Below are 18,960 nucleotides of genomic sequence, written 5' to 3'. Positions count from 1 at the left end.
GCACAGTAAGCTGGGGGTGCAAGTTTAGTCGCTGACGGCTACAGAACAGGTAATAGTAGTTTACCTGTTATACGGTAACAGATAAGAATTCAGACCCGAGTTTGTTTTATTGAAACAAATTGCAATTTAATTAGTGGTGGGAAAAGGGTAAAAAGTGTTTATACTTTATCCATTAATTCTTCTGATAATCTACAAAGGGATTGTTAACAGATTATTTAGAACTAGTGAGATCCCTTGGAAATTCCATGGTGATTTCTATATTAATCTGTATAATTTATTGTTAATAATAATATTCCTTTTGAAATAATGTCTGTCAGAGTCGATATTGTAAAAAAAAAAAAAAGTGTCTTTCTTCTTCCATGAAAATAATTGCTAAATATTCTTTAAAAAAAAAAAAAAAAGCTAAAATAAAACTCTAAATAAAAAGGCTAAATATTTTAAATAAATAGAAAACTAAACTAAAAATAAAATGCTTAATAAAAGCTAAAAAAAAAAAAAGGAAAGTGTATTCTTATATGTATTGATTTGCATATCAATGCATTAGCTACCCTAAAAAGACATAAGAAAACCGAAGGGATCGAGTGGTTGTCAGTGAAATATACAAGACGAGATAAAACAGTTGTGTGTATGATGTTCAATTTTTCTTTTCCTAATTAGATTACAAGCTAATTTTGACAGCAAAGTAAAATTGATGCGATTGAGGTGAGTTTGATTTTGGAAAAATGTTGTCATCAAGAAATGGACAAAGTAAATTACAATTCAAGTCATATTTTTGAAACATGGCGTCATCAAGTTATACAGAAGTTTAAATGTGTATTTAAAAGATGGACTTTGTAAAAGTTTGTCTGGAGGTCAAAAGGTCAGATTGCGATCCAAATATGACTTTACGAAAAGTATCATCATGAATTTGAGCAATTAAAATACAATTCCGGTTTGGATTTTACGAAAAGTATCGCCATCATGAAATGGAAAGATTAAAATACGATTTGGGTTGGACGTTTCAAACATGCATTGTTACTGAGAGGATTAAGTTACAATTCTAGATAGATTTTTTTTTTAGAATTGACTTCGTTTGTAGTGAGGGCTAGCTGCGTCTAGCTCTGTAGTTTGGGCTAGCTGTGTACAGCCCTGTAGTGTGGGCTAGCTGCATCTAGCCATGCAGTGTGGGCTAGCTTCATTTAGCTGTGCAATGTGGCCTAGTTGTGTCAAGCTTTGTTTGAAGGTGTGTTTTTGTCTGGAAGAACTTGCTATGGGGTTTTGCAAATCATCTGTAAGGATCAAAGTGTAGCTTGCTATGCGTTAATTTGCATATCAACGAATTAGCTACTTTAAAAAGATGTTATAAAAAGGCCAAAAGTGAATGGACAGGGATCGAGTGGTTGGCAGCGAAGGATATGAGATAAGGTAAAACAAATAGTTTGCATGTTGTCAATTTTTTTCCAATTAGATAAGAAAATGTGTTCTTTGTATTAAGAAAAGTATTCTTTGAATAAATAAAAACCAAATAAAAAGTTAAAACAAGCCGAGCATGCGGGGGCCCCCCTACACGAATGAAAAATTTACTTTCACCATTACTAATGTTTGTGCAAAATTAAAAGAAAATTCAAGTGGTGGTTATTGAAAAAAAGTGCAAACAAACAAACAAACAAACAAACAAACGGGAATGAATTACTAGGTCCAATCCCTCCTTTGTCGGTGTGGGGGGGGGACCAATTAAACACTACATAAAAAAGAAAACTAAATATTCTTTAACTAAATAATTCACTTAAAAATAGTTAATCAGAATAGAATGGAATGCGTTAGAGTGTTATTAGATAGGATGGCAACGAAGAAAATGTTTACATCAACTTTCGACCGATAGCGCCAAAAAGATGATGTCAAAAAATATTTTCTAAACATGTAAGTCGTTAAAACGAAAGGCTAAGAACAAAACTACGGTTGGGATTTTTTTTTTTTTTTTTTACAGTTGAACATTATGAAAGACAAGCAATATACATTATACAAAAGAAGAAAAGATATTTAATACTTGAAAACAATTGGTGATGAGGCGAACGTCATGGCGTCGGGCGCCTCAGAAACTGGATCAGAAGTGAGACCTTTACTCATTTGCATAAGTGTGGGTTTAGCGAGGCATAAAAACAGTGAATTTCTGAATGTAGGTAGTCTTAGTTTCTGAGTCAGGAAAATCCCCATATGTCATTTATTTTTTAGTGTTGACGGTTGTTGTAGAAGTAGAAGATGATCAAACAGAAAAATCCAACATTTAAGATACAGTGTGGAACGATAAAATTGTCACCCTAGAAAAGACGACAGGAGTCCATTTCCATTTGATGAAAACCGGTTTTCTTGTTTCTTGCAAACCATCTACTAGTTGGCCAGTTGTGTACAAATCCCAAGAGCAATCGGAGTCTTCTATCGTATCTGAAAGTGACACAATATTCAACGAGCAAAATTGGAGATACGTCGCTGTACGACTCATGCTTTCTACTGATCCAAGTTATGACAACAGGACCATTGCCAGCACCCTCAAAATGCATCGCTACATTGCCATCAATAACTGGGACGTGCCCAGAGTGATGAAAATAAAGTTTACAGCCACGGTATTGATGTAGTATTTGGTGTAGTTTCAAGTGAGGGTCACATCATGCCACCTCACGTCTTCGAAGTTGGCTTGAAAGTCAACACTAAAGTGTACCTGGATGTGGTGAAAAGTGCGGTGATCCCCTGAGGCAATAGATCTTGGGTGTGGCAGCAGGATTCGATGCCACCCCATGTCGAAAGAGACCCAGGCTTCAGAAATAACTGCTATGACTTTGTACCCTTCTTTCACTGCTCCTCTACTCTCCTGACCTGAACCCGCTGGACTACTTCGTTCGATCATACCTCGACAACATCACCAACATGACCTCCCACAACACCAAAGCCAGCCTGATCGCTGCCATCCGCTGAGTATTCGCAGAGCTCCTGCTGCCACTTGTGGAAAAGGAATGCTCCCAGTTTCGGACCTGTATCGAAGTGGTCATTGAGGCTGAATGCGACTACATTGAATAGTTGTCAGCTCTACTACATAATCAATTACCTGAATTGATTTTTTTTTCTATAATAGTTTTTAAAATAAAGCTGCAGTGTTCTTTTCTTTAGGATTACACTTTGATCGTTCCACCTTGTAGAAGCATTGGTTACTGAGACGAACTAGATTCTAAACATTTATTCCTCTAAATTAGGCTCTTTCAAATTATTGAATAAAGACATTTTGTTAATATCATTATTCTTATTTGCAGTAAAAATAATTATTACATTGCCAACACCATCGTAGGATTAAGATTAACACAAAGAAAAGATTATTATTATTTCAATTTATTAGAGCATAATAGAACAGATCTAATGGCCATGGCCAACCTGCAGATGTTCAAATAGTGCGAAGCGGTTCTAGATACAATGAAAACAAATGAAGATCAACCTTTATTAATAACTTATGATCAAATCTTTGTAATTGCTTGGGCAAGTTTTTATTACAACTTTTTGATAATTCATCACACTTAAATTATCAATTCATATTTTCTAATATTCTCAGCTAGAGAAAAACGAATGAACACATATCTAAAGCAATGGCGGAAACCCTGGAGAAAGACCTCCAATTTGTAGTAGAATGGGGACAAAAATGGATGGTAACATTTAATTCCGCCGAGACTAAGCTTTTTTCCTTTAATAATTAAAAGAAACCTTGCTTCTAATCTTTGGCTAATCACTCTTCACTTGAGCAGCTGAAGATGCGAGGGGACCTAATTCTTACTTGAACATTATCAATAGAAATTTAAATCTATCTTTCGCGGGATTTTTCATCTCAATGCCAAATCATAGTTTCCATTCGATTCAGCAAAAAATGTAGCATAGACACTTTCATCTCAATAAAAGAAAAACAGTATTCTGCTTGTGGAATAACCTACCGAGTAGGTAATGGTGATATCTACTATATCTAGTTTAAACCCATTAGTGCCCAATGGTCATTTTCTGGAGGGACCAGAAGCATAATTAACCATATTTCAGCAACACCTTTATTTTCCAGAGATATCTATATTTAATCATAAAGATTTAGAGTGCACAATCAATTTCATCTTTTATTCAATAAAAATCATGTTGGTAAGTAACGCTTATAACTAGAACACATTTTTATATCCAAGTCGTTGTTTCTATACGACCCAGTAAAAAATGTAGCATAGAAACTTATCTCTATGGAAAAAAAACAGTATCATCTGTTTACGGAACAACCCATGCAAGGAAGTAATTATGATACATACTGAATCCAGTTTAAACCCATTGGCACCCATGGCCATTTTATTTTTAGAACCAAAAAGTATAATTATTCATTTTTCAGTAACTTGTGCATTTTTCAGAGATATTTACAATTAATCAAATATTAAGGTGTCTTTAAAATATTACACCTACTGTCTGATGCATATTGGCAACACTACTGTATTAGTATACTGTGAAAAATCTAAAGTACAAAAGTTTCATCTATTAATCATTCAAAAAAAAAAAAAATGTTGGGATGCAGTCCTATATAAAATATAGGATAAATAGAATATTCATAACGTATTGTGGTTATAACTACAACACATTTTTATACATAGTAAAAATGAATATTCTGCTTATATATATATATATATATATATATATATATATATATATATATATATATATATATATATATTTTAATATTTAGTATTAAATAATATTGTATTTACAAAAGTTTTTGGTACTAAATTAAAGAAAATAAATTGGAGCAGGCACTAATAAATGAAAGACTATGAACAAACATCCAGTCTCTCTCTTTCTCTCTCTCTTTATATATATATATAGAATAATATTTACTACCGGAAGAGTAGCAGAAACTCGCAAAGAAGCGAACAAGCATCAAATGTTTTTTGGAAGAAACAGCTTAACTTGCAGACATGTATATGATCAAGTTTATCAAATGTTTTAACTTGCAGGGTATTTCATTCCGGTCTCCAGATAATGTCCACCAATAAGGAGAGAATACGCACCATTTTGGAGCGTAACTCTCCCTGTAGATTTGTATATAATAAAGTTTATTGTTTTTTTGCTTTTTCTTTGTATATATGAAAGTTTATTGTAAGATATAAGACTAGCATATAATAAAGTTGATCGTTTTTCTGTTTTTTTCTTTTTCTTTCCGGTATACAGATAATTTCAAACCGTCAGAAGAGAGTACACACTGTTTCAGGGCCTACCTCTTATGATTTTTGAGGGGGGGGTTACAAAATTTGAATATTTCAATCATGAAGGGTAGACTTTTATTATTCATGATTAAAAGTGAAATACGTTTTTAAAAAATGAAAAAAGAGAAAAGGAGAGAAAAGAAAAAAGGGAAGGTGCAAGTCAACTGACCAGTTTCACCCTTGTTTTCCAAAGCTGAATTGAGGGATTTGTGATTAAAAAGGGGAGAAAAAAAACAAAAAAAAACAATGAAAAATTAATTATGTACATGTTATTTAAGAGCTTGCGAAGAGTCCCTTCAAGAGATACTGATAAATAAGCTGCGTGTCACATTGAGGAAATACATTTCATTCTGGGAAAAATATTTTTTGTTTGTTTATATTTTGATTGCTATTGTTTCTTCAATAAATTTAAATTATTATTTTTTTAATTTTAAATATTCAGTTATTATGCATTTGAACAAGTTGTCAGAAAAATATGTTGATTTTTTTTTTTTTTTTCAAAATTGTCAATGAATTTGAAAAAGACAAAATATTATCCCTAAACCTGTTAGAAAAAGAAAAAAGTATCTGCTTGCATTATGAAGGAGAAACAAATATTTTTTATGTGAGGGTTTCTTGGGGTATCACTATAATTGGAAGTGTTCCACGAAGGCAAATAATAAAAAGCTGTGAAACATTGCATTAGACTCATAATTAGTAATGGGACGATTTTAACGTTTCCCAATTTCCAATACAGTTACAGATTCTGCATCTTTTTAAATTAGATTTCTAAATATAAAGTTGTTTTGCATTTTTTTAATTTTTTATTTGGCGGGGAGGGTAGATTACTGTAAAAAAGCCACATTATATGTACATATATTTTCACGAACGTAAAAAAATATACTTTTTAGAGTGATCTATAGATTTTAGTTTTACTGTTAGTTTAAAACCAATAAATATTTATAAAAAGGTAAGTGTTAGAAGGCTATAACAATGCAAGGAATGAAATGTTGTCAGTGTTGAGGAAGGAAGACAAAAGCAAGTAATATTATATCTATATCTATCTCTCTCTCTCTCTCTCTATATATATATATATATATATATATATATATAGAGAGAGAGAGAGAGAGAGAGAGAAAATAAAAAGGAACAAACCGTATTATGTGTTCATCAACGTTTCGTCTTTATTTCGAGACTTCCTCTGGATGAAATAAAGTCGAAACGTTGATGAACACATAATACGGTTTGTTCCTTTTTATTTTCTCTATTTTGTCGGAATACTATTTCCATCATTTTCATCATATAAACTATTTATTTAATTTTTTATCAATAATAATGAAAGTATTTACCATTCGTATAAGTTATGGAAAATTGAGTAAAAAAAAAAAAACAAAAAAAAAAAACAAGCAAACAAATAAATATAATAAAAAGAATCGTTTTTGGCATTGGAGAATAGATACAAAATTTTCGATTCCAATACCGATGACCTAAAAAAAAAGTCCTGATTTTTTCCATTCTAGATTCCGATTAATCATTCTAACACTACTAATAACAAATAATTGGGTAAATATCCAGATACGCTACTACAAAACGCCGACCACTCTAATATGTTTTTTTATAGGTAATTGAGGTCGCTGACAACGAATCTGATAGTTAAACTTGGGGCAAATTTACCGTTTGCATAGTATTAACCCCTGAACCCACGAACTACTGTCTACCATTTTGCAGCTTCCGTTTATGCTACGCGCATGCACGCTGTAGCATAAACGACGGCTTCACCAAGCAAACTACATTGGGGGGGGGGGGTTCCAGGACATAGAATTTTCTAATTTTCAAAAATACATTATAGCACTTTTTGGGTGGAAAATTTAAAATTAGCTGAAAAAGAAATAAAACAAGAAAAGGAAAGCACTCCAAGTTGGAGTAGGAGGGGGGGGGGGTTAATTTATCTGTTTTTTTTTTTTTTTACCTGGAACATAGAATTTTCAAATTTTCAAAAAGTAATGCACCGACATTTACCAGTTAGAACACCATTTAACATTTTCCGAAGATTTTACTGTGTACATTGGGGGCACGAGCGGGGGGGGGCGGATGTGATGTTGGGGCGTACATTGGGGGCACGAGCGGGGGGGGGCGGATGTGATGTTGGGGCGCGCGCCCCAACATCACATCCGCCCCCCCCCCGCTCGTGCCCCCAATGTACACAGTAAAATCTTCGGAAAATGTTAAATGGTGTTCTAATTGGTAAATGTCGGTGCGTTGAAAAATGTTTAACTAAACTGCAAAAGCATCTATTAAGCCACATAAGTTCTATAATTGAATCCCCCTCCCGCAAAAAAGAATGAAAAACAAAGATGTTTGGTGCTTATGTTTTTGTAAACCACATTAAAAACTACGCGAGACAAAAAAAAAAAAAAGTCCAATTTGTTGTACTTTTCTTTAACTGTAAGTCATTAAAAAAATGTCAGTCCGTAATTCTTTGATTGGTACGCCATGTGAGAAGGCAGTTTGCTAGGTGAATAAAGCCCTCGTTCATGCTGCAGCGCACGCGCGTAGCGTAAATGGAAGCTGCAAAATGGTGGAAAGTTATTTGTGGGTTCGGGGGTTAATACCATGCAAACGGTAAATTTGCCCCAAGTTTGACTATCAAATTCGTTGTCAGCGACCTCAATTACCTATAAACAAACAAATTAGAGTGGTCGGTGTTCTGTAGTAGCGTATCTGGATATTTACCAATAATTGCTTATGCGTGTTTATGTTAAATAAGGTTGGTTGGTTGTTTTTGTTTTACGGCATATCAACCCTTTTCAGGTTATTTAATGCCGAATCCAGTGATTTTGAAGAAACAATTTTTAATAGAATATATTTGGGTTTTTTTTTTTTTCAAGCCAGTTGGGACCCTAACAGGTACTACCACTCTGGTCAGAGTGAACCTGGGAGCAATAGCAATTAAGGGGTGGCTCCACACTTCTCAAAGCCTGCAAGCTGGGGCCTCACCATCGGATATAGTTTAAGGTCATATCCAGGACCATTAAATAAGGATTGATTAATATAAGCTTACTTACTTGGTTCGATTATCGGTAAAGATTCTATCGAATCTGGGGACTCCTCTAACGCGGACATGGCAATCAGCGTAAATACCAAATCCAAAATAATAACCGTTTAACAGTACGAACGAATTACAGGTTTTAAGGAAAGAAGAAAAACTTCGCAATACTTCAGATTCCACAAACGCCTTCTTTGTGTTATTTTTTTTTTATTCTTCACTATATAATATCAGACTTGTTTTGTTTTTGTTTTGCAAAATCTTGGCATGCGATCATTTAATTGTGCGTGAGAAAATAAACAAAAAAAAAACTGTGGGAAAAAGAAAAAAAAAGCTTGATGAAAAAAAAAAAATAAATAAGGACAAAAAAAGCTGTTTGTTTTACAAATCTTTTTGTTTTTTCATCTTAAAAATTTATTATAGCAAAATGATTTACTGAAGGCATGATCAGCAAAGAAAGAAATTGTAAGTGTTTTTATATATTAGTGCAACAGCTCGTTTCAAAATTTGATTTTTTAACTCTCTCCACCATCAAGCAGTGCAGGGAAGGTGGTGAGAGTTCGAACCCCTTTTGCCTGTGGCTTTTGTAGTACGATTTATTTGCTATGAGCAGTATCTGTCACCATTCTCGCCCCCCCCCCGTAGCATTCCTGACAGGAATGAACAAGAGAGGAAGGGTTCTTTGCCCACTTTCTTCAGATCTGGACCTTTCTCCTTTAGAGAAAGACGTTTTGTGGGGCTTCATTGATTGTAACAATTCCCGTTAATTACATGACAAAAAGGCCCTACCAACAGAGAAATTATTTGTTTCAAGAAGACCATCGAACGGTTTGTGTTTGGACTGCTTCAGTAAGAGCTAGAGAAGTTAAACTTGTTAACCAACCTGAAAAGAAGAAAACTAACAAGGTTCTGGCTGTCCCCATGCGACTCCTGTAACTGAAAGAAAAAGAGATCCTCTCATAAGAATTCCTACATTTTTTTTTTCTATTAATAATGACGAATTCATATTTTTTTTTTATTAATAATGACGAATTCATATTTTTTTTTCTATTAATAATGACGAATTCATTTTTTTTTTTCTATTAATAATGACGAATTCATATTTTTTTTTTAATTCTCCGTTAATTAAAAGGCAAAAAAGTCCCATCAACGGAAATTGTTTCAAAGGAACTTCCCTTCCTAGAAGGACTTTTTTTTTTATTTCAAGCAAAAAAAAAAAAAAAAAAAAAAAAAGCATTAAAATCAAAAGTCCCAGAAGATTGGAGAACGTCTCTCAAAGAGAAAGGCTAAAAGAACAGGAGATTTTAAATAACTTTTATACGTTTACATGTTTCTTGCCTTTCAGGTTTTTATTTCAAGTAAGCAAGAACTTTCCAGTTTTTTTTATTATATTTTGTTGCTATCGTTTGAGCAATAAATTTGACTTTGACGCTCCTGTCAACAGAACTAATTCTGGAATAGTTTCTCAATTAGAGACCCTTTTTATGTATGATTTTACTTTATTTTCTTTCTCGGTACTTAAGAATAATTTAACCTTTGCTTTGGGAAATAAAGGCATCGGCATTTAATTTCATTCTTTTTAAGTATTTGTTACGCAATAAAACGAATTTTGGTAACGACCCCAAAATTTCGTTACTGATATAAAACTGCATAATAATTTGCACTCCCAACTAAGACAAATTTGGGATTACTTGTCTAAAAAAAACAAAAAAAAAACAAACAAAAAACAAAAAAACAAAAAAAACAAACAAACAAACACACACACACACACTAGTGATCAGACGATTCCAATATTTTTCCCGATTCTGATACAATTACCGACTCCGTACTAAATTCTCGATCCCGATACAATTACTGATTCCAATTCTTTATACATCTTTAAATATTTAACCATGAAATTGCTTTTTTCTTTTCTGATGGCCGTAAAAACACAAGTTAAATTGTGCATATATTTTCTCAAATGTAAAAACACATTTGTGTGTGTGTGGGGGGGGAGGGAGGTTGATCTATAGATTTTAGTTTTACTGGTAGTTTAAGATCGATAAATATTGATTATTTCATTACTATCAGCGGTGGAAGGTTTTGTTTCAAACAAAATCAAATAAAAAAGATAAAAGAAATAGATTTTGGCGTCGGTAAATAGGCACACATTTTTCCGATTTTGATACTCTAAAAAGTTCCAATTTTTCCAATTCCAGATTCCGATTAATTGTCCCAACACTAATATATATACTAGCAGGTTGCCAGGAATTGCCCGGTTGTAAAATACGTTTTAATATATTTTGATTAATGCAGATTTTGCATTTATTATATTATATTGGACTCAATATATAGTAATGATTTAAAAAGTTAAAAAAAGAAAATGTCTCGTGCGCCACCACTGAGAATCAAACCAAAACGTTTAGCTTACAATTTACTTTTTCCTTTGACGTTAATGCCTGAGCTATGAAGACATGTTTGCTGCAAGACTAAAAATTCAAACATGAACAAATAGCTATTATGTTACGCATGCATATTCGTGATGCCGTCGCTTGACCGCCACCTGACAAATTCCATTTTTTTAATTTTCACACTTTTACACTGATTTTTCCCGGCTAAAAGCCAAATATAAAGTTTCGTATGGGTTCGAATACTCTGTATATACAGTTTCATGTCTGTAGACCAAAAACTGACAGGAGTTAGGTAAATTTTTTTAAACGCAAGGATTTCATTGGAATGGAAGTGGGTTAAAGAAAAGCAAAAATTGTTAAGACCCTCCAAGCCTTTTCTAAGTAATACACCACTTACTGGCTTGTTCTGAAATGAAAACAAGCAAGTCAATCTCTAAGTGGGAGTGGGATCTAAGTGCAACAGAAAAAAAACAGGCGATAGAGTCTGAAAAGTGAGATGAATTAATTTTGGGTGAGGCCAAGGACATCCTAGCATAAAAGCCAGGTAGTCCCGATGCCTACATTTCACAATGAAAAGGTTAGAGAAGCTCAGTTCTAGCTTTCTCAAAAAAGAGGAACTTTAGACGATTACAAAAATAGCCTGTTTGGTCTTGTAGGTGTTCCTTGGTTGGGCAATAAATCCATCCTATTCTTTATGAATGACATAATGTGTAGGTGAGTGTACAAAACAGATACTATACTTTGAGCCTAGCCTGAAGGTTGATTATTTACTTTCCACTGCAATAAGATGTAACACAAGGCCAGAAAGTGGGAAAATCCAGCTCCTCTGAGGGACCACTCCGGCAGAAAAGCAACCATGAACAGATCCACTGGCATTCCCTGATAGCGGTGCCTCAGGCGATCGGCAGTGCTTAATGTTTTATTAATGCTTAATGCCCTCCGTTTAGTCTCAAGAGACAATGGATACACCCTGTAAGGATGCTTGTGCATGTAATTGTGAAACAACGGTTGTGTCTCACTTCCGAGTCGGCACTGTCTGAATCCAGTCGCAAGTAGAAGTTCAGGACGATTGAAAACAATATCAAGATAAGCAGAAAGCATATACAACACTTGGTATTTTCAAATAGTCACCTATTTAATACTGGCCAGGTTCAACGTTGCTTAACTTTGGTAATAAAACGAGAACAAGTGCGTCAACATGATTGTGCCATATCTAAAACCTTCGTTCAGTCTCGAAAAGCAGTGGATATCCTCTGTAAGGGTAATTGTGCGTGTATTTGTGAGGCAAGGGTTGCCCAATCGCAACCCCACCTCTCCTAAATCGGCACTGCTTGAGTTCAGGACAACTGGAAACAATGCCGAGATAAGCAGAGAGCATATACAGCACCTGGAATTCCCAAATGGTCTCACCTATTTTTGTACTGACTAGGCTCAACGTTGCTTAACTTCGGTAATCTATTCATTTAATTACTTACATCGTTTGTTAGAGGTGGAAGAAAGTTGAACAGTGTCTAAGTGAAGAGAGGAAGAACGGAAAGTTCTTCAGGATGTTGAAGGTCTGTCAGCAGTTAGATGTCATTGATGCTTAATCATCCAATGTACAAGAACAGGAGAGAGAGAGTGAGAGTGTGTGTGTGGGGGGGGGTGGATATATTTCATTGTTGCTTTTAGGGTTCTTTTTGTTTACCAACCGTGGTTCCAAACTTTTGTCCTTCAGAACAAGATCAGAGTGTAGTATCTGTTCTTCAAATGCTGCACTTCAATTTTTTGTTCTCTGTCAGTGGAGGAGAAATCCTTCACGACGGAGACAATTCTTATTTTTGTTCCTTTTCTCCACGTTAAAAAACGACCCTGGTGTCTAACTCTGTCCCGTGGGGAGGCATTGTAAATAGGAACCGTGGTTCCCAAAGAGACTGAAATAGTTATTCAGGAGGCAAATGAAATTAATGCCCTTTGCAAACTAATTAGTCAGTGTGTGACCAAATCACCTAACAGGAACATTGTTCCACAAAATAAAATAAGTCATTATTTATGACTGCCACACCATTACCGACAAAATAAATAAATAAATAAATAAAGATCTGGTGCTACTACAGTAGTTCCTAGGTTGCCAGATTGATCGCCAAAGACGGATCCTTAGCTAGGTATTAAATACAGTCGCGAGATAATAATTTGTCTTTCTCTTTCTTAACAACCAGTTTTACAAGCACTTTTATTTTTACAGTTAACCGTTAAAAGAATCAACAAAACAAAGACGAGACAGATTGGACAGGCGGGAAAAGCAGGTAAAATCCCGTTAGTCCGGTGTGTCTATTCGCTGATGTCATATGGCTCATTACCAGTTGATTGATAACTTGATTAGCCTCTATTGTCGGCTCAACCACACCATATGTTACCGGGCAACTTATCTCCTTGCTATATCCATTGTGTGTGTCGTGCATGTGTAATGTTTATCTTTTTAAATGCCCATTATTAAAATTCAGCTATATTACCAGTCAGATTAGAACATGTGCTACCTACTTGAGGAGGAGAAGGAGGAGGAGGTGGAGGAGGAGCTTGCTGATGGTGGGATTCCGCAGAAAGGGATGTCTCAATGGCGCTCTACAGGCCTTGTATAAAATACATGCAAAATGTGGCACAAGGCCGAAAATAAGGGTAGGAGGAGAGAGAGAGGGAAAGAGAGAGAGAAAGAGAGAGAGACAGAGAGATAGAGAGAGAGAGACAGAGAGAGAGACAGAGAGAGAGAGAGAGAGAAAGAGAGAGGTTTTAATGCATCTATAATCAAACTTCTGTCTTTGCATCATCAACGTTTGATCCCTGTCTGGCATCAATTGAAACGAATGCCTCTTATTTTGACAAGGCTCCATGTTTTGACAAGCTTCTGGGCTTGACTGTTACTCCTGATCTGAAATGGAAGATGTACATCAAATCTGTTGCCAAGGTCGCTGGGAAAGTGGTGAGATCCTTCTATCGATCTAGTAAATATCTCACTGCTGATGCAATTCTCTACCTATATAAGAGCCAGGTACATCCAAGGATGGAGTACTGTTGCCATATCTGGGTAAGAGCTGCTAGAAAGATCTTATCCTGCCTTGACAGAGTTCAAAACAGACTTCGTAGTCTAATGGGGGAATCTTTTTTCTCTTCCCTGCAATCTCTTTCTCACAGAAGAGACGTTGCAAGCCTGTCTCTGTTTTATCGTTATTTTCATGGAAAGTGCTCGTCTGAGCTCCAATCTATGGTCCTCCCTCGCCAAACTTTCATCAGAAACACTCGTCTAGCTGAAAACACTATTAATAATTTCCCCCACTCTTTATCTGTGCCTAAAACTGATCGTAGATTTCATGAACAAAGTTTCTTTCTTAGAACTGTAAACCGTGTAACTCTGTTCCTTTTGCCTACTTTCCAGCTGACTGCAATATGGTCATCTTCAAGTTCAATGTAAACAAGTTCTTGATGAGCTGTTCCCCTTGAGTAATCCAATTTACCAAATTTCCACTACTAACAATTATTACGACATGGTCCAATTGACCACTGTACGTTTATTAACCCTTATCCTCGAGTGACCCCTAGGCCTTGATAAGTGGTGACTCCTTTGTAAAAAAAAACAAAAAAACTTTACTATTAAGATTCATGGCATTCACCAAATCATTACAATCAAACTATACAGTCCTTCATCAAAATCAAACGTTCAATAGTTAACCTACTTAAGACCTATGTAATATAATATGATATATAATGAGAGTAGGGGAATAAAAATTTTCGGTTGTAGTCAAGATTGTCTGCCCATTTTTACTTCCGGTGTTTGCTGTAAAAATTTCGATCACAACTACTGCCATTATTTATGATTGTGAAACAGTTCTTTGAGGTAGGGTGCGACTTCGAGGGCGCACCTCCTAAATGATAAAGTTCGCAAAAAAAAAAAGGAAAAATAATGTGTCCATGTTGCCCACCGTGTTACCTAGAATATGTATCCCAAAAGTTATAAGAATATGTTCATTAGTTTAGGACGTTACTCTGCACGCATATATCATTGACACACACACACACACACACACACACACACACACACACACACACACACACACACACACACACACCAATACAGTTTAAAAAATTATTACATAATGTAACACAAAATTTGATTTAAAAGAAATTCTTTTCTCTATTACACTTTTTATACCTTACTAGTTTCCAAAGATTTTTTTCTAGATTTGGATTGGGCAATAATTTGAGTGCCACACTCCTCAAACGCCATAGTCTTTTTAAAAATATGCCCACATTACTCATTGTGTTGCCTAGAATATATATTCTATAATCCATAATAATCGATTCATTATTTTAGCAATGAATCGTGTATTTGTGCGTTATATTGCGGGTACATATTGAAAGAGATGACGGTTTCATATAACAGGGAGTCAAAACAGATAACGATGGTGATGACAATACTGAGGGGATTGTTATATATATATATATATTTTTTTTTTTTTATTATTACATTTTCACCTCAAACAAGGCAAATTGCCACTTTGGTGTAGGGGGCTACTATCAGGGGCAACAACTACTGGGGTACTATGTAGGGATTTGGGCAGCAAGGTGTCGGTTCACGTTACACTTGAACTTCTGCACGTCAGTACTGTTGGGGAAGCAGGGACCTGGAATGGAATTCCAGAGTCTAGCGGTTCTGGGGAAGAAACTATTGGAGTAAAAAGATCTTTTACATCTAGGGATCTCTACAGTGTGGGGGTGGGATTTAGCAGCCTGTCGGGTTTGTCGAGGGTGCACACGTCGTGGGGGCACAAGTGATTGCAGTTCGTCAGAGCATTCACCACTAAAATACTTGTAGAAAAGGCAGAGGGATGCAACATTTCGTCGATGGGACAGAGGCTGAAGCTTAGATGCCAGTTCGGGGCCTATCAGGTTTGCGACTCTCTTTTGAACCTTGTCAAGGAGCGAGAGACTAGTAGCAGATGCACCAGCCCAGATGTGGCAGCAATACTCCATACATGGGCGAATGGTGGCCTTATAGAGGTACAGGATACTTTCGGGTGTTAGTAGTTTTCTAGCACGGTAGAGAGAGCCCACCTTTCTTGCAGCGGCCCTGGCAATGCCTTCAATGTAATTGTTCCAACTCATGTTTCCTGTGAACGTTAGGCCAAGGAGTTTGAAAGATGGACTCTCAGATAAAGAGTCGTTGGCCATTGCTATGGGTGGTAGAGAGGGTTTCTTGTAATTATTGAATGAAACTAGTTTAGTCTTGGCAGCATTGAACGCGACCAACCACTTTTGTCCCCATTCCACTACAGATTGGAGGTCTTCCTCTAGTGTTTCTGCCATTTCTTTAGAAATGTGTTCATTCGTCTTCCTGTCGTGCCTGCCATAGAGTGTAGTGTCATCAGCATATATACCCATCTCAGAGGCAATGTTGTCGGGGAGGTCATTTATGAATATCAGGAACAATAGAGGTCCAAGGATAGAACCCTGGGGCACCCCCGCATTTATATCATATTGTTTAGATGTACGACCGTCGAGGACAACCTGGATTTTTCTCTTATCTAAGAAGGATTTAATTATGTTAAGTATTCTACCAGTGATACCGTATGATCTGATTTTACTGAGGAGACCCTCATGCCATACCCTGTCAAAAGCCTTAGATATATCTAGAGCTACCGCTCTGCCCTCCCCCGCGTTGTCCAGTGAATGGTATATACGTTCAGAGATCACAGTTAGGATGTCTGTTGTGGAACGGGCTTGTCTAAATCCATATTGTTTGTCAGTCAGTAGTTTAGCATCTGTAAGATGATGGACTAGAGCATGGTTAATTATGGTCTCAAATATTTTGGCAAAAAGTGGGAGGAGGCTAATTGGGCGATAATTTGATGGGTCTGTCCTTTCGCCAGAATTCTTGAATACTGGTACAACAGAAGCAGTTTTCCAACAGACCGGAAAGCAAGCTTCATTAAGGCATTTGTTGTAGAGTTTGGAGAGAACTGAAGCTACTTCGGCTGAGCACTTTTTTAATAGCACAGCCGGGATAAGATCGGGTCCACATGCTTTTGAGGTATCAAGGTTTTTTATGATAGCATGCACCTGAGCAGGGGTGGTTTTCAGATCGTCTAGTGTGGCGTCTGTCTGCATAGGAAAGTCAGGTAGGGGGTGGTTGGAAGGGTCCAGTGTGGAGTTTGAGGCAAACCGACTGGCAAGCATGTTAGCCTTGTCGGTTGCTGAGGAGACAACCTCATGATTGTTGGTTAGTGGGGGAATTGTTGATTGCTCATTATTTACTACACTGTTGTAGATTTTCCAGAAGTCTCGAGTTCCTAACATTTATATTACATCATGACATCGACTGTGACGATTCTTGGGAACTTCATATTAATACGGACTGGGAGATATGATGCAACAGTTCTTAACACATACGGGGGGAGGATACTTCACTTATGATGGAGGAGGCACATTACTTGAGGGGGTTGTTATAGAAGAGTTCGTTTATAGGTGAATATACAAAACACATTTATCTTTTCAGTTATAAAGACGACACAAAATTACTGATGATTTCTTTATTCCTCAACCGACCGATTGATGATATCAGGAATTCAAGCCTTTTTGACTACATTGTCTACTCTTCTCCCTTCGCCTCTAACAGGCTCTTAGTCCCCTACTGACTATCACTGTGTGTGATCTGCTCCGATTATCTGATCCTCTTTAACTTCGAACCTTAAATTCATATTTTGAGAAATCTCCTTTGTTTATGACACCAGAAGTGTGGTTCCCAACGTGACTAACTTTCACATGGATTTACATATGTCTGTCCAAACACTTTTGTCAACAAAGAATTTCCACTTTGAAATGTCCAATATCTAACCTATTTTTAATTTATAAACTCGTATTGTCCATTCTTTTAACTGACATATTTAATATCCAGTTATTCTAAAAGAATGGACAATCGCTCCTTTTTTGACATAAATAATATTTAGTTATTTCTAAAAGAATTAACAATCGACTAAATTCCTAAGATTCCAATTTTCCATTATCTTTAACATTTGCCTACAGGGTTCGATTCTAGCCTTTTCCTAATATCATTTTCACTTATTATCTAGTCTGCCTTCTTACTTACATCAGAAGGGGCCAGCCCTTCTTATTAAACACACACACATATACAGATACACCCACATATGCATATGCACATATACATACACACATATACACACACATATATATGCATATATGTATATATATGTATACACACATATATGCATACATACACATGCATATATATACACACACATATATACACATATGCATACACACATCTACATATATGAATATATATATGCATACACACACATATATGCATACATACATATATGTACACATACATATATGCATACATGCACAGATACATACACACATACATATATGCATACACACAAATATATGCCCATATATACACCTATATATATATATATATATACACACATGCATGTACACATACACACACATACGTGTACACATATATACACATACGTATATACACACATATATGCTTAAGTGTATATACATATATACAAAATGCAGTCATTCACAGGCAACTTCTTTATTGTTTAACAACTTATCAGTATAACTATATCTAGAGATACTAAGCACATAAACTCCAAGGTTCTCAACCCAAATGATATTCAATACACACTGTACCCATTGGTATATGATACATATGCGTGTGTGAAGTATCTAAGCAAACGATAAAAAAAATCTTGCTGAGTATATGTCCACAATAAAACTTAATTATAACATAAAATATCTATAAATGAAAGTTATAAAATAATTTACTCTCGGCATTATAAGGGTTGATATTGCAGGATAGAAAAACCAGTCAACCAACATTCCATTGAAACGTTCATTTCGCCTCGACTTTTTTTTCTCTTCATTCATTTGTCTTATCTTGCTCATATCCTTTTTTTTGTGTGTGTGTGGTGGTGGGAGGTAGTAGGGAGTAGGGAGGAGGGAGAGGAAGGGAGAGGTGTGAGAGGATTATGCAAAATCTTGTTGGACCGGTCAGTCTGTCAGTCAATGCCAACTGGCAAATTGTCAGTTCTATTGATAACGATTGACCTAGACTCTAGTTCCGTACTATTATGCACAACCGAAGAAATAAATAGACTCCCCCCACTCTTTCGTTTCCATATTTAGTTTAACGTCCGTTTCACATTATGACCTGCATTGGATATTACTGCTGTTGATCAAGGAAGAGTTGTACACGCTGTGATGATCTATGCAAATGACAATTGGCTAGCGAGAAGCAAGA

The 18,960-nt window shown here is 35.8% G+C and overlaps 1 protein-coding gene across 5 annotated transcripts in view; it reads right to left on the bottom strand.

Moving 5' to 3' along the window:
- LOC145276949 (tripartite motif-containing protein 59-like) overlaps positions 1-18,960 on the bottom strand; it is a 310,332-nt gene that overhangs the window by 128,001 nt on the left and 163,371 nt on the right. The gene's annotated exons all lie outside the window — the stretch shown is intronic.

Source organism: Euprymna scolopes, chromosome 5, assembly GCF_053919585.1.
Source record: "Euprymna scolopes isolate OS-2025 chromosome 5, ASM5391958v1, whole genome shotgun sequence".
Classification (NCBI taxonomy): domain Eukaryota; kingdom Metazoa; phylum Mollusca; class Cephalopoda; order Sepiida; family Sepiolidae; genus Euprymna; species Euprymna scolopes.
This window is presented reverse-complemented; position numbering and strand designations above follow the sequence as displayed.